At 50.0% G+C, this 16,980-nt stretch overlaps 1 long non-coding RNA gene across 1 annotated transcript; it reads right to left on the reverse strand.

Annotated features, from left to right (window-relative positions):
* Positions 1-637: 637 nt before the first annotated feature.
* LOC138649614 (uncharacterized) lies at positions 638-16,617 on the reverse strand. The gene is made up of 3 exons (XR_011315332.1): positions 16,522-16,617; positions 12,094-12,272; positions 638-831 (listed from the first exon to the last, which is right to left on the reverse strand). It is a non-coding gene; the product is annotated as an uncharacterized lncRNA (long non-coding RNA).
* Between the last annotated feature and the right edge of the window lie 363 nt (positions 16,618-16,980).

Raw genomic sequence — 16,980 nt, forward strand, 5'->3', positions numbered from 1 at the left:
CAAAAGTTGTGAGGACCTCACCGAGTTGCTCAGCGGGGGGGGGTACTACAACGTCCGAGCGCTAGTAGGTAGGCTACTGACTTCCACCTGGATAAGGGGACTCTGGAAGTGTCATCAGACCAGCTGGACCCTGCCTACCCTGCACTCTGGACTGCGGATGCAAAAGCCTTCAGTAAAGGTAAAGAGACTGCACCCACTGTGTCCTCGTTATTCACCGCGTCTCGCACCATCCATCATCAATATCTACACTACTGGGAAGCCCTGGGGAAACTTCACCTGTGGGAAGGTATACCATCTAGCTGCCATAACATTACCCCAGTGTACCCCTAAGCAGCGTCGGTCACCCTGACCAAACACCACAGGTGGTGTCATGAACACTTGACAAACTTACATCACCTTTAATTGGGCGCCCCTTAGCAGGGCCACGGACCGGGTCGGGCCACCGTGACATCCTCGAGGAAGGGACTGAAGGACCCGGTACCGAGTACCCCATTGCCCTGCGCCTGGGGGCAATCCACTACGTGGCTGGGCAATATACTACGTGGACATGCATATTCTAGAATACCCGATGCGTTAGAATCGGGCCACCATCTAGTAGTCTCATATTAGGGCTGCATAAATTGTGCAAAAACAGTTTATTTAGGTATTAAATAAAAAAGACAAATGTACAAAATGTCATGTCTTCGTTGGTTCCAGCAGAGGTCAGTCCTCTCGCATGGCGGTGTGGTGACATATGACGTCGTAGCTGAAGGTGACCGCGGCATCGATGTCCCCCTTCAGCTGCACCAGCGCTCGGCTCTTCTGCTGCTCTCTATGGAGGATCTTCCCCACCTAGGAAAGAAAAGAAAAAGTATGGTGAGTCAGAGGATACACGACCCCTTCGGTCTCCAGCCGGAAGGACATGATGGGAATTGTAGTGTTGCAGAGCCTCCGGTCACAGCCGACCTCTGGGCAGAGCCGCTGCGGTCAGCGTCCGACACCGGATTTGTGTGCCGCATCATTTGCATGTAAGAGTCAGATGTGAAACACTGCTGCAGCCACAGAAACTAAGCACAACGAGAACCCTGGACGTTGGGTGTTGTCGTCTGGAAGCATGATGGAGGCCATCATTGACAACGGAAGGGTCCGCATGGGTGGTCCTGGAAGGAAGCCCGAAGCTCCAGGGGCCCAGCCTCACATTAACCAGCCATGTCCCAGATAGTTTTTCAGAGTTTGTTCTTCATAAATCTCTACATTATTTCATGTTAAAACACACCAGCGGCACGCACACAGTGTGTTATTGTTTGGGCGGCACGCACACAGCCTCTGTCATGGTTTGCACAGCATGCACACTGTCTGTCATGGTTCGGTCGGCACACACACAGTGTGTCATGGTTCGGGGGGGCATGCACACAGCGTCTGTCATGGTTTGCACAGAATGCACACTGTTATGGTTCGGGCAACATGCACACAGCGTCTGTCATGGTTCGGGTGGCACGCACACAGCCTCTGTCATGGTTTGCACAGCATGCACACTGTCTGTCATTGTTCGGTCGGCACGCACACACAGTGGGTCATGGTTCGGGGGGGGCATGCACACACAGCGTCTGTCATGGTTTGCACAGAATGCACACTGTTATGGTTCGGGCAACATGCACACAGCGTCTGTCATGGTTTGGGTGGCACGCACACAGCCTCTGTCATGGTTTGCACAGCATGCACACTGTCATGGTTCAGGCGGCACGCACACAGCCTCTGTCATGGTTTGCACAGCATGCACACTGTCATTGTTCGCTCGGCACGCACACACACAGCGTCTGTCATGGTTCGGGGGCATGCACACACAGAGTCTGTCATGGTTTGCACAGCATGTACACTGTCTGTTATGGTTCGGGCAACACGCACACAGCCTCTGTCATGGTTTGCACAGCATGCACATTGCCTCTGTCATGGTTTGCACAGCATGCACACTGTCATGGTTCAGGCAGCATGAAGGGTCCCTTTAAAAATTATTTCTGAGCCTGGGAGAGAAAACTTGTCAAAATGTGAAGGTCTATCCTGCTATATAGGTGCTGGCCCCCACCCTCCTTCCCTATGTTCCCATCATTAGGAGGTGTAAGGTGGCTCCCCTTTTTGACAAATACGTTGTAAAGTTTATATACTGATGTCTGTTTAAGTTTAAAAGGTTAAATGCAAGCATTATTATGTGCTCAGTGAACTCGCTATAGCTGAAACCAGAGAGATCCCTGTGAAGCTGAGGCTGTAGCTCTAGTTGGCGTCTCCCTGAATGTTGGATAGATATATTCTGAGACTTGTCTACTTGCCTGGCCACAATGTTTTCCCAGCACCACATCACATGTTCTCCCTCCTCTTTGGGGATCACAGTCTCCAGCATGTCCTGCTTTTTATCTGTGGGACAAAGAGAGAATATGACTGGACTTGGCACAAGAGGGGTAATACCTAGACGCTGTTTTGGGGGCTTGTATTTACCTTAGCCAACCAGAAAAAACACATACATATTATATATATATATATATATATATATATATATATATATATATATATATATATATATATATATATTTTTTGTCTAAGGGGCACTTCAGTATGTGTTTGTCTGTCTGTCACAGAAATCCCGCGTCATTGATTGGTTGAAGCTGCCAGGCCGCAACCAATCAGCGACAGGAACAGCCCGGCCGAGAATTAGTCCCTCCCCATTTCCGTCCAGTCAGTGCCCGGCGCCCACTCCATACTCCCCTCCAGTCATCGCTCAAACAGGGTTAATGGCAGCATTAACAGACCGCGTTATACCGTGGTGTAGCGCACTCCGTTAAGGCCGCTATTAACCCTGTGCCTATGCAGCATCAATAGCAAAAAAAATTCTAATGTTAAAAATAATAAAAACAAAAAAACCTGCTATTCTCACCTTCCGTCGTCCACCGATGCGTGCGGCTGCCGACAGCTTCCATTCTCAGAGATGCATTGCGAAATTACCCTGAAGACTTGGCGGTCTCACGAGAAAAAAATTTTTTCTCAATTTTTCTCATTTCAGTGTTTACTGTTTGAATTAATAATAAAAATTATATTTTTGTGTATCAGACCATTATGGATGTGGGGATACTAACTATGCAAATTATTATTATTAAAGTTATTTTTAATTTATTTTCTGTTTTCTTCTGTAACAATTTTCACGAGCAGGGTCGTCTTATTTTGCTTTAATTATTGTATTGTTAACGTTGTTACTTATGACTTTTGTGTTTGAAACTGTTAAACTGTAAAGCGCTGCGGAATATGTTGGCGCTATATAAATAAAGATTATTATTATATTATTCTTTAGTCTCCTTAGGGGGGACTTAAATCTGTGATTTTCTCAATCGCTTGTACTATGTAGCTAAATTAACATTCTCATATGAAATTAGGCCAGAATGGTCTTAACAGAAGGAAGAATATAAAAGACAGGGGCTTAAAAGCAGGCCCAGGTAATCATTTCCAACAATTGATCCCCTGCAATTATGTGCAGCAATTGTGTGGACAAAGATAGGAAGTCACTTAGTTTAAATACCATTGTTGAAATGGTTAAACAGCAGTAATCGGAGAACGCTCCGGTCGCTGCTGTTATAGGCAGGAAGCAGCTGTGTAATACAGCAGGCATATGCCTGGCATGGTGCATGCTCCACTCCTGAGCCCACTCCATACATTTGCTGCACAACATGACAAATATATCCATTATGTGTTCACTAAGCAATTAATAATTTTGCATCGTATCCGCAGATGGAATGGTTAAGACACATCAGACATGCCGGCACAAGGCCTTGGTGATGCCAGTACTGATTTCTCCACAAAGAACTGGTCTACACAGACGAACCTATGGACCTTTACAGTCTCAAGTTGTGGAAAGATCTTGGAGAAGGAAGCTATGGAAAAGTAAGTGTCAATTCATATTTGTCCGTGTCCCTCACTGTATCTTGCACAGATACACAGGAGGGATGTACTTATTAATTACAGGATGTTCATATGTAACGATACTTGGGATAAACTAGTGACATATTACACAGTAATAGATGGGAGTCTGGTCTGATCTCTTGCGATTTTTCTCCAGATCAGATTGGCATCAGATCCAGTCAATGAAGGACTGCTGTCCATTAAGTTCATTGACAAGAGTTCTTGTGAGGACATCATCTCCACAGAGCTAGAAGTCATGAGAATGGCTGCCCCTACCTAATGTCTATGCAGGAGTTTATGGAGACACCGACGCAATAGCCATGGACTATATGGCCGGAGGAGACCTGCTTCACCACAAACGATTCAAAACTGTTTAACACAAAAACAACAAGGTAAAGGTCTTCTACTGAATCTTAATAATCCGCTGCCCACACATTGCAGTCCTAGCGCAATGGACAATGACAGAAGAAAATAATGACGTGAAAAGAACACATGTGTGATCTCCTCATATTCTCTGTATGATTGTGTATGTAACCACTGATCCAACCTTTCACTTTATTCTCTACAGACTCTTTGCGGCAGAAATGGTGTGCGGAATCCAATGCCTGCACGAACACGGGGTCATATATGGGTAATTATTTCACCTCCAAAAATCTGTCACCTGTGACTATCCGTTGTCTCCTTACATATCTAGTGTAGAAAGGTCTTTTCATGAATTATGTCTTCTTCCTGCAGTGACCTGAAGACAGGGAACATCCTCATCCAAGACTTTGGCTTATCAGTCGTGAATGTGTCTGAGGGTGATCTAGTGAAGAACATTGTTGGCACTTTGGGGTTACACCACGCCCGAGGTAAGGAACATCTCTGTGATTGGTGCCGATAGTAGGATTGATGTAAAGAAGCTGCGGAGACACCATCACGTGTTTCTCGACGCAAGCAGTGAATAGCCAGGCCTTTCCCCGGGAAGGAACAACCACGGGAAGGGCAGCATCCTATGAAGGAAAGCCACCTATGCCAAGCCCCGAAACAGCTGTCTGTGGATGGATACCATGCTTGGCATAGGTGGCTTTCCTTCATAGGATGCTGCCCTTCCCGTGGTTGTTCCTTCCCGGGGAAAGGCCTGGCTATTCACTGCTTGCGTCGAGAAACACGTGATGGTGTCTCCGCAGCTTCTTTACATGCATCTGCATATTTCCCATAAGGGATGGGGGCAGTGTTCTGGAATCACTGCGTTGAGAAACACGTGATGGTGTCTCCGCGGTGTTGGATGTTTTGGTCTCCCCGAGGCCAATCATCTGTGCCTTGATAGTAGGATTGAGGGATAATTGATCCCAATGTATCCTGCTCACATCTAATCACAGACCGGTCCTCATAGTGTGTGTAATTCCGCTTCTCTCCAATCACATGCTCCCACAGATAATGGACACTGAAGGATACAACCATCTGGCAGACTCCTTTTTCCTTTGGAGTCATCCTATATCTGATAAGTGTAGGGGCCTGTCCATTTTACAGCAAAGGCTCACTGGAGGAATACCACCAGTCTCTGAATGACAAAATACCTTATTTTCCACCAGGGATGTGCAATAATACCATGGCCATCATAAAAGGGGTGAGTAAGATCAGATGGATAAGGATGATGAGGGTTTACAAGAAGAGATTGAAGATAAAATGTGGACAGTCCATAAACATTGTGTAGTAACTTATCAGTAATAATAATCTAATAACTAATGGTTTCTTTCATTTTTAGCTTCTCTGCAAAACTCCATCTGCCCAATTGGCGATATAATCATCCATCAGGTCCCACCCGTTCTTCCACTCCATAGACTGGAGAGATGTGGAGTGCAGCAGATCCGAGCCACCATTCCAATATTACTATGCAAGTACAACACATACAGACATCCATAATGTTATCACTACCCAGTAACATACTTACCCACTATACCCATTATTGTAATATCCCCCAGTACACTGTATATACTGAATGTGAGGAGCAGATTCTCAGACGTGTATATTTCTCTTACAGCAGGAGAATTAGGCTGATAACAATCAGCCCCATTCCAGTAACATCCAGGAATGAAGATTTACATTAATCGGACGTGACTACTAAACTGGACTCTCATTTACCGGACTATGACAAACCTACAGAGCGTCCACCACATAACATCCATGTAGATTTGAACACCAAACATCCAGGGAGTAATTCCGATCGCCATATTTGGGGTGTTATGAAGCAGTAGGACTGACGGGGTGTACGGCAGAGCAAGAAGGGACAACAGGCCGAGGGATGATTCAACAGATTTATTATCAAGAACGCTGGAACAACACATGCAGAGTCCACAATTAGTCCAACGGAACAGATTCGGGGGCACCTCCCGATAATCCATGTGCCAGGTAACAAAGCAATAGTCCACAGGAGTCCAAGGGATCCCAAAACAATCCCACGAGCGACGAGATATCTCCTCAGCTCAAGTCTCACCCCGTTCGCTTCCGCAGTCACAGATGGACATGGGGTCTTGCCTCAGCTAAGAATCCCCACTCCTCCTTTAAGGATCAACTCACATCTGATCTCAAAATAAGAATGGATTGTCTGAGCTCCTGGGATCCGCCCATGAAGGGGGGTAGGGGGTCACACCTATTCAATGGTTGGGTCCACCAGAAGATTCTAGACTGGTGGGCTCCACTTAGTTTATGTAGCATGTACATTTGACTAGCCACCTGCTGTGAGGAAGAATGGCTATTCTTTCACTAGTGGTATTGACAAAGCTTAATTACATTATAGCTTAGGGCTGCAAGTATTGGGGGAAGGAGACATATTGTTACAGGTGAACTCCCAGCAAAGAAAATACATAAATTACAGCTAATAGAAACCAGAGAACAGTTACATACATCAAATGGCATATTATTCAAATACAGGACAGGGCAAAAGTACATATGACAAGGACCATACACAGTGAAACGGCAGTGACCCAAACAAGTTCAAACAAAACGTTCTATTGTGTTACGGTCACACAGTATCACACAGTCAATATAGTATACGGCTTCTTCATACAGTCCATTAATAATGCATGGCTATATGACGCAGTCAATACACAGGCCGAACTTCCCTCTGTCCAGTTTCCCTGGGTGACCGCATGCCAGTAACAAGTCTGTACTCACTCAGCGCACTGCACTCTTTATCCTCTGGAGTGCAGCCGGGTACACAAGACAGCCCAAGACGCAGGGTGTCAGTCTCTGGTTCCTTTAGCCTCTGTGCTGCTCCACACAGAGCTCTGCAGACAACTGCCCTGTCTGCTTCCAAGAACACACTGACACCTTTCCCCAGTACTACAGGGCTTTTTAATCAGTCACTGCTTCACTATTCCAATTACAGCCACACCTGTGTCTGTAGTACATCCTCATGGCCTCACTACGCTTCCTTGCACATTCTGGAGAGCACAAACAGCGCCCCCTAGCTGTAACAGGGGTCACTGCCTCACAGGGTCAGGAAGGAATTTTTTTCCCTTGATGAGGATAATCCAACAACGAGTCCTCAGGGTTATTTTTCGCCTTCCAACATAGCAAGTAATTAAAGGCTGAAATTGAATGACTTCTTTCAGCCATACTTGTTATGTCACCATCTGGAGGACTCATCTACAATGTGGTGGTAAGGAGAAGACTACCAGATATGGACAGAAGGTAGCGGGTGCTCCTTCACCTACTGGATATGTACATACAGAAAGAAGTGGCTGCTCCTTCATCTTCCTGCCCATAGTCAGACAGAAAGCCACATGGTTGATCGGAACGCTGTAGGAATCCAGGAAAACTCCAACTACACTAATCACATGTCGCACATTCCTGCTCTTCTCCTCTCTGCCATGCGTGATCCAGACCTCGATGTCCAAAAATGGCACAAGTGCAAACCAAGGACAGGAGCGGAATCATCATCTGCTCCTTTCTACAGAAAGTCACTGTATCTACACACTTTATTTTTCATATTTGCATAATAGTAGCAACTTTTATGCATAAATATACAGGGTGGAGCGCGGTAATTTGCTTTTTTTGCACTGCATGCTGTGGCGGCACTGTCGGTCGAAGAGAGGGGAGAGTGGGTGTGGCTTGTAAGCCACACCCACTCTCCCCTCTCTTCGACCGACAGTGGCTGATGGGAGATTTGTATTCCTCTGCCTTTCAGTTGCCATCATGCAGTGGACACGTGAGGAGAGGTCATTTTGTGTTGAAGCGTATTTTTCAAATGCCCACTCGATCATTGCAGTGCAGCGTGCTTTTCGGTTACAATTCGCTGTTCCTCCACGCGGACGTGTTCCTGGACGGCAATCAATTGTAAATTGGGTGAATGCATTCAGAACAGCAGGGAATGTGTCATGTGTACGAAGGGGACCTGAGAGGAGGATTACAACACCACAAAACATCGAGAGAGCTAACTCTCCAAAACTCTCTGCTCGGAAGCAATCATTTGCTCTTGGCATTTCAAGACGTTCTCGCCACCGGAATCTTCATGATGAACTGAATTTTCACCTGTATAAAATGTGCGTGGTCCAACATTTGTCAGCATAGGACTATTTGACACGGCGGACCTCTTGTGAAGACATGTTAGCAACGATACCCCGTGACCCAATTGTGTTTTTTTCTGATGAGGCACATTTTCACCTCATTTTCACTGTGTGGTGCGCCATATCACGAGTAGGCATCATTGGTCCTTACTTTTTTCAGGATAATGGTCGTGCCATAACTGTGAACTCCGAACGGTACTTGTCTATGATACAGGATTATTTTCAGCCGGCTCTTGAGGCAATGGAACTAGAGGATACATGGTTCCAACAGGATGGTGCCACTGCACACACAGCGAGGGTTACCATAAATTGTTTGAGGCAAATGTTTCCTGGACGGCTTATCTCTTTGAGGGGAGATGTGAACTGGCCAGCACGCTCACCAGATTTAGCCCCATGCGATTTTTTCCTTTGGGGTTACCTGAAGTCTAAGGTGTATATCAACCGTCCCAACACCTTGGAAGACCTAAGGAACAATATTGAAGCTGAAATTGGCAGAATACCAGTGGACATGCTTGTTAGAGTTCATGAAAACTTCAGAAAACGTATGCAGCAGTGTGTGGATAGCGAAGGTCGACATTTGCCAGATACACTATTTAAAACCATGTAATTTAAAAATTCCATTACTGTTCAGTATAATTAAAATATAAAACAAATTTTTCTAATGATCATAATTTTTTTATTTCATTCCGAAATCAGCAAATTACCGCGCTCCACCCTGTATAAAACATCTATTTTGCTGTTGGTTAGATTATTCTCATATACAGACCTGCTTTTTGGTATTTTAGTAATATGATCAGGGACAGGACAAGGTGCCTTAGGCAGATGAAGCCAATGGTGTGCCCCCAAGCAAAGGAATGAGTTAGAAACTATGGTAACAGGACCCCCAACACAGAAACTCCCCACTACGAACAGTCAGGTAACAAGCTTTGACGACCACTTCCAATAAAATGGTTTCCTTTATACCAAAAATACCAGCAACAGTGAAAAAGAATGTGGTGTACTTTCATGGGTCAGGATTACCAGGGAGCACAATTTCAAAGTTTTATGTAGAACCATTCATTGTTTGTGGATAATTTAAAAAATACAAAGGAGGAGAAGTAGCGATATTCAGCCCTGACATCTCATATTTTACGTCAGACCCAATTATGGTCATGGGAACTATCATAGCTTATCTATAATGGGGGCTGTTTGGTTTCAATTAATGTCATACTGTAACGGTGTGGACTGTATTGCATGTATTGTGTCATGCATTAGTTTTATACATATTTATAATATAACCGAAGAGGTGTCCTCCTGACTGAAGCCTTGACCGCTGCGCAGTGTGGAGTTGGAGGCAGTGCATGGGCATAGTGCACTGCAGCACTATTTTTTTGAAGAGTGCCTTAGATAAAATGACACCAGGGTGCGGAAGCCGCCGATGCCAGACCCTACTTCAGCTCAATGTGTGTGATCGGGCGCACATCCAGCTGAATTGGATTGCAGCTCAGGAACGTGCCAGTCCATGTGCCGCAATATATGCTCAGAGGTCAGCAGCTGATGTCAGCGTGTACATGACTGGGCGTATGACCGTGATGTCATGTTCCTCCGTGGCTTGGACGCTGAAGCCAGCTATTCAGACCCCTTTACATTTTTCACTCTTTTTCATTGCAGCCATTTGGTAATTTCAAAAAAGTTCATTTTTTCTCATTAATGTACACTCTGCACCCCATCTTGACTGAAAACCCCTCAGAAATGTAGTAATTTTAGCAAATTTATTAAAAAAAGAACTGAAATATCACATGGTCATAAGTATTCAGACCCTTTGCTCAGTGTTGAGTAGAAGCACCTTTTGAGCTAGTACAGCCATGAGTCTTCTTAGGAATGATGCAAAAAGTTTTTCACACCTGGATTTGGGTATTCATCATTCTTCCTTGCAGATCCTCTCCAGTTCCGTCAGGTTGGATGGTGAATGTTGGTGGACGCCATTTTCAGGTCTCTCCAGAGATGCTCAATTGAGTTTAGGTCAGGGCTCTGGCTGGGCCAGTCAAGAATGGTTACAGTGGTTCTGAAGCCACTTATTTGTTATTTTAGCTGTGTGCTTAGGGTCATTGTCTTGTTGGAATGTGAATCTTCGGCCAAGTCTGAGGTCCAGAGCACTCCGGAATAGGTTTTCATCCAGGATCTCTCTGTACTTGGCCGCATTCATGTTTCCTTCAATGACAACCAGTCGTCCTGTCCCTGCAGCTAAAAAACACCCCCATAGCACGATGCTGCCACCACCATGTTTCACTGTTGGGATTGTATTGGGCAGGTGATGAGCAGTGCCTGGTTTTCTCCACACATGCCACTTAGAATTATCACCAAAAAGGTCTATCTTCATTTCATCGGACCAGGGAATCTTATTTCTCATAGTCTGGGAGTCCTACATTTGTTTTTAGCAAACTCTTTGCAGGTTTTCATATGTCTTGCACTGAGGAGAGGCTTCCGTCAGGCCACTCTACCAAAAAGGCCCAACTGGCAGAGGGCTACAGTGATAGCTGACTTTGTGGAACTTTCTCTGATCTTCCTACTGCATCTCAGGAGCTCAGCCACAGTGATCTTGGGGTTCTTCTTTACCTCTCTCACCAAGGCTTTTCTCCCACGATTGCTCAGTTTGGCTAGACGGCCAGGTCTAGGAAGACTGGTGGTCTCAAGCTTCTTCTATTTAAGGATTTTGGAGGCCACTGTGCTCTTAGCAACCTTGAGTACTGCAGAAATTCTATTGTAACCTTGGCTAGATCTGTGCCTTGCCACCATTCTGTCTGAGCTCCTTGGCCAGTTACTTTGACTCATTGATTTGACTCACTTAATTCATATAAGCATGGCCACTTCATGCAGCCTCATCTTTTGGACAACTCTCCAATGCCATGCTTATATGAATCTCTCCTGATAAACCTGCACAGCATGGCACCCCACAGAGATCCCTGCAGAGCATGGCACCCAATGGCAGAGCATAATATAGGCAGGAGAGAAGGCAGGAGTCCATATTATAATTCACCACTATCAGTCAAACAGATTCTAATGTAACACAGGACTGGTCATTCCTAATTCATGGAGCAGGCATACACCTGAGGTGGAATCTATGGCAAGAACCACCGTGATGAGATCGAGCGTAATTTAGGTCACCATTTATGTCTGAAGGGCAGGATAGGAAATGATAGCCGCCCTAATTGTCCGCTAGTTCTGGGGTCACCGCCCCTCCCTCGTGCTGCTTTCTTCACCACGTGCAGTTATGGATGGTGACCTCTGGGGGGGCCCCGCAGGAGGCAGATCATTGGATAATATGTAGTTTTTCACTACATCTACTAACAGAACGTCCACACAGCCTACGTAATGCGGAGGGATCAATGTGCTTGTCTGGCAATGTTGGCATTTGCAGGGTCTTGTCTATAATTAGGGAGCTGAGGATCCTGTGGGGCTCACAGAAGTCGAATATCACAGGGATTTGGGGGGAGTTGCCAGTCTTTGGTGGAAATTTGGGAGCGTGGGCTGTGCTCAATGATACGATCATCCAGCTGCTTTTGTAGCGATCTCCAAAACAAAGGAAACTACAATCCATCTCTGGACGTCCCCCCAAACAAGAACAGCCAAAGTCACATCTCACCTTCCAGAAAGATAATCCTCAGCACCCTGCACCCTCTAATTGTCTCAGATCTTCATGGCTATTCTGCATCCTCCAGTCTCCGAGACTTGTTGGTAGCATATCTTCCCCTCAGCGATGCGGGGTCCACAATTCTGCAGGAGGGTCCAATATTGTCCGATAATGGAGACGCTGCTGTCACACTGCAAAAAGAGAACAAAGAATCAACATGGGGCCACAGCTCTACAGGGGCTCGGCCACCAAGTTCCAGCCAGCAATCACATAAATGTCAGAAATCATCTCCAGCTAAAGCTGCTCCAACAAGTGCCCCCAGAGCCCCCCCCACCAGGCAGACCACCAAGTGCCCCCAGAGCCCCCCCCACCAGGCAGACCACCAAGTGCCCCCAGAGCCCCCCCCACCAGGCAGACCACCAAGTGCCCCCAGAGCCCCCCCCACCAGGCAGACCACCAAGTGCCCCCAGAGCCCCCCCCACCAGGCAGACCACCAAGTGCCCCCAGAGCCCCCCCCACCAGGCAGACCACCAAGTGCCCCCAGAGCCCCCCCCACCAGGCAGACCACCAAGTGCCCCCAGAGCCCCCCCCACCAGGCAGACCACCAAGTGCCCCCAGAGCCCCCCCCACCAGGCAGACCACCAAGTGCCCCCAGAGCCCCCCCCACCAGGCAGACCACCAAGTGCCCCCAGAGCCCCCCCCACCAGGCAGACCACCAAGTGCCCCCAGAGCCCCCCCCACCAGGCAGACCACCAAGTGCCCCCAGAGCCCCCCCCACCAGGCAGACCACCAAGTGCCCCCAGAGCCCCCCCCACCAGGCAGACCACCAAGTGCCCCCAGAGCCCCCCCACCAGGCAGACCACCAAGTGCCCCCAGAGCCCCCCCCACCAGGCAGACCACCAAGTGCCCCCAGAGCCCCCCCACCGAACTACCAGGCAGACCGCAGACCACCAAGTGCCCCCAGAGCCCCCCCACCGAACTACCAGGCAGACCACCGACCACCATGTGCCCCCAGAGCCCCCCCACCGAACTACCAGGCAGACCACCGACCACCATGTGCCCCCAGAGCCCCCCCACCGAACTACCAGGCAGACCACCGACCACCATGTGCCCCCAGAGCCCCCCCACCGAACTACCAGGCAGACCACCGACCACCATGTGCCCCCAGAGCCCCCCCACCGAACTACCAGGCAGACCACCGACCACCATGTGCCCCCAGAGCCCCCCCACCGAACTACCAGGCAGACCACCGACCACCATGTGCCCCCAGAGCCCCCCCACCGAACTACCAGGCAGACCACCGACCACCATGTGCCCCCAGAGCCCCCCCACCGAACTACCAGGCAGACCACCGACCACCATGTGCCCCCAGAGCCCCCCCACCGAACTACCAGGCAGACCACCGACCACCATGTGCCCCCAGAGCCCCCCCACCGAACTACCAGGCAGACCACCGACCACCATGTGCCCCCAGAGCCCCCCCACCGAACTACCAGGCAGACCACCGACCACCATGTGCCCCCAGAGCCCCCCCACCGAACTACCAGGCAGACCACCGACCACCATGTGCCCCCAGAGCCCCCCCACCGAACTACCAGGCAGACCACCGACCACCATGTGCCCCCAGAGCCCCCCCACCGAACTACCAGGCAGACCACCGACCACCATGTGCCCCCAGAGCCCCCCCACCGAACTACCAGGCAGACCACCGACCACCATGTGCCCCCAGAGCCCCCCCACCGAACTACCAGGCAGACCACCGACCACCATGTGCCCCCAGAGCCCCCCCACCGAACTACCAGGCAGACCACCGACCACCATGTGCCCCCAGAGCCCCCCCACCGAACTACCAGGCAGACCACCGACCACCATGTGCCCCCAGAGCCCCCCCACCGAACTACCAGGCAGACCACCGACCACCATGTGCCCCCAGAGCCCCCCCACCGAACTACCAGGCAGACCACCGACCACCATGTGCCCCCAGAGCCCCCCCACCGAACTACCAGGCAGACCACCGACCACCATGTGCCCCCAGAGCCCCCCCACCGAACTACCAGGCAGACCACCGACCACCATGTGCCCCCAGAGCCCCCCCACCGAACTACCAGGCAGACCACCGACCACCATGTGCCCCCAGAGCCCCCCCACCGAACTACCAGGCAGACCACCGACCACCATGTGCCCCCAGAGCCCCCCCACCGAACTACCAGGCAGACCACCGACCACCATGTGCCCCCAGAGCCCCCCCACCGAACTACCAGGCAGACCACCGACCACCATGTGCCCCCAGAGCCCCCCCACCGAACTACCAGGCAGACCACCGACCACCATGTGCCCCCAGAGCCCCCCCACCGAACTACCAGGCAGACCACCGACCACCATGTGCCCCCAGAGCCCCCCCACCGAACTACCAGGCAGACCACCGACCACCATGTGCCCCCAGAGCCCCCCCACCGAACTACCAGGCAGACCACCGACCACCATGTGCCCCCAGAGCCCCCCCACCGAACTACCAGGCAGACCACCGACCACCATGTGCCCCCAGAGCCCTCCCACCGAACTACCAGGCAGACCACCGACCACCATGTGCCCCCAGAGCCCCCCCACCGAACTACCAGGCAGACCACCGACCACCATGTGCCCCCAGAGCCCCCCCACCGAACTACCAGGCAGACCACCATGTGCCCCCAGAGCCCCCCCACCGAACTACCAGGCAGACCACCGACCACCATGTGCCCCCCCACCGAACTACCAGGCAGACCACCGACCACCATGTGCCCCCAGAGCCCCCCCACCGAACTACCAGGCAGACCACCGACCACCATGTGCCCCCAGAGCCCCCCCACCGAACTACCAGGCAGACCACCGACCACCATGTGCCCCCAGAGCCCCCCCACCGAACTACCAGGCAGACCACCGACCACCATGTGCCCCCAGAGCCCCCCCACCGAACTACCAGGCAGACCACCGACCACCATGTGCCCCCAGAGCCCCCCCACCGAACTACCAGGCAGACCACCGACCACCATGTGCCCCCAGAGCCCCCCCACCGAACTACCAGGCAGACCACCGACCACCATGTGCCCCCAGAGCCCCCCCACCGAACTACCAGGCAGACCACCGACCACCATGTGCCCCCAGAGCCCCCCCACCGAACTACCAGGCAGACCACCGACCACCATGTGCCCCCAGAGCCCCCCCACCGAACTACCAGGCAGACCACCGACCACCATGTGCCCCCAGAGCCCCCCCACCGAACTACCAGGCAGACCACCGACCACCATGTGCCCCCAGAGCCCCCCACCGAACTACCAGGCAGACCACCGATCACTATGTGCCCCCAGAGCCCCCCCACCGAACTACCAGGCAGACCACCGATCACTATGTGCCCCCAGAGCCCCCCACACCACTACCAGGCAGACCACTGATCACTATGTCCAAACAAAAAAATAGCCGACAGCACAACTGATATAGGGATGCCTATCCTAGTTCCACTGGACCCGAATGGAAAAGTACATACCGCAGCAAAGTGAAGGACAGCATCCAATCCAGGTGAAGTATAAAAGTCATTTATTGTGCCAAATGCACCATTTCAACCATATTGGTCTTTTTCAAGCATGCAATGCAGACAAAATGGTGGTCTTATATAGGAAGTAGATTCACAACCTCCAATCAGCATCTCATGACCGCCCATATTATTAGCATATTAACAAGCACAAATATATAATATGAAATATATACAATACATATAATAGCGACCCATAACATATTTAATATACATAAAGAAGAGCAGAAAATAAACTTATTTGCCCCATATATAGAGATATGACCACCCCAATACCATGGTATTCATTCACCAATCTGTGCATCTGTTTCTTGTACAAGCACATTAGTAACCAATAGAACTCCTTGTCCCACCAAGTTTACCCACATGACTAAAATCCACCAATGCACCATCTATCTATCCCAACCAATCACCAGCTCCCAGACATGTCATCAAATGTAAAAGCCAATCACCACACAGATCTCATAGGGTGTCTGTTAAATATTCATATCTAACCCAGAGATAAAATGCTGAATCCATGCGCCAAAATATCTTTAGTCTTAACACTATTCGCTGTATAACTAAATAAAGGACCATCAGCAGCTTTCATATATCGATCATCGGAACATACCCATACACAACAGCGCAAATCAAAAAAGTAAACATTTCCACGTGGTCAACCATACAGGCAGCCCCGCCTCCTCAATGTGTACGGCCACGCACAAACCCAGTTAAGTCATCAGTACTGGTGCGCAGGCGCCCCGAACTCACCCATCACAATAGTAAACAATACCGCATGGATGACCATGCGGTGACGTCACCAGAGCCGGGAGACTGAACTCCCCACTGCTACACCCCCGGCACGCACGCGCAAGCGTGCTAGCATCGGAACGTACCCATACACATCGGCGCAACTCCAAAAGATAAACAATCATACGTGGTCAGCCATATAGGTAACACCGCCTCCTCAGTGCGTAAGACCTTGCACGCACACGAATAGGTCACCAGAACACGTGCGCAGGCGCACCGAACTTATCCACTCCCATAGTAAACAACACCGCATGGATAACCACGCGGTGACGTCACCAGAGCAGGAAGACTGCACTCCCTACTGCCACGCCCCCAGCACCCGCGCGCAAGCATGCTAGCATCCAGCACTCGCATAGGAGACGGGTTCATCTATCAAGCGCCATATCAATATAAAAAGGGTTCCACTCACCAACCCATAGTTTAACAATCTATAATATAACGCTGGGAGCGTCACTCTGTCCGAAGCCTTTATAGACTGCGCAAGCGCCGGCGCAGTCTGTGCCTCACAGAGTGACGCTCCCAGGAGATCGCGGTATACGTAAGCA

This window comes from Ranitomeya imitator, chromosome 9, assembly GCF_032444005.1.
Source record: "Ranitomeya imitator isolate aRanImi1 chromosome 9, aRanImi1.pri, whole genome shotgun sequence".
NCBI lineage: Eukaryota > Metazoa > Chordata > Amphibia > Anura > Dendrobatidae > Ranitomeya > Ranitomeya imitator.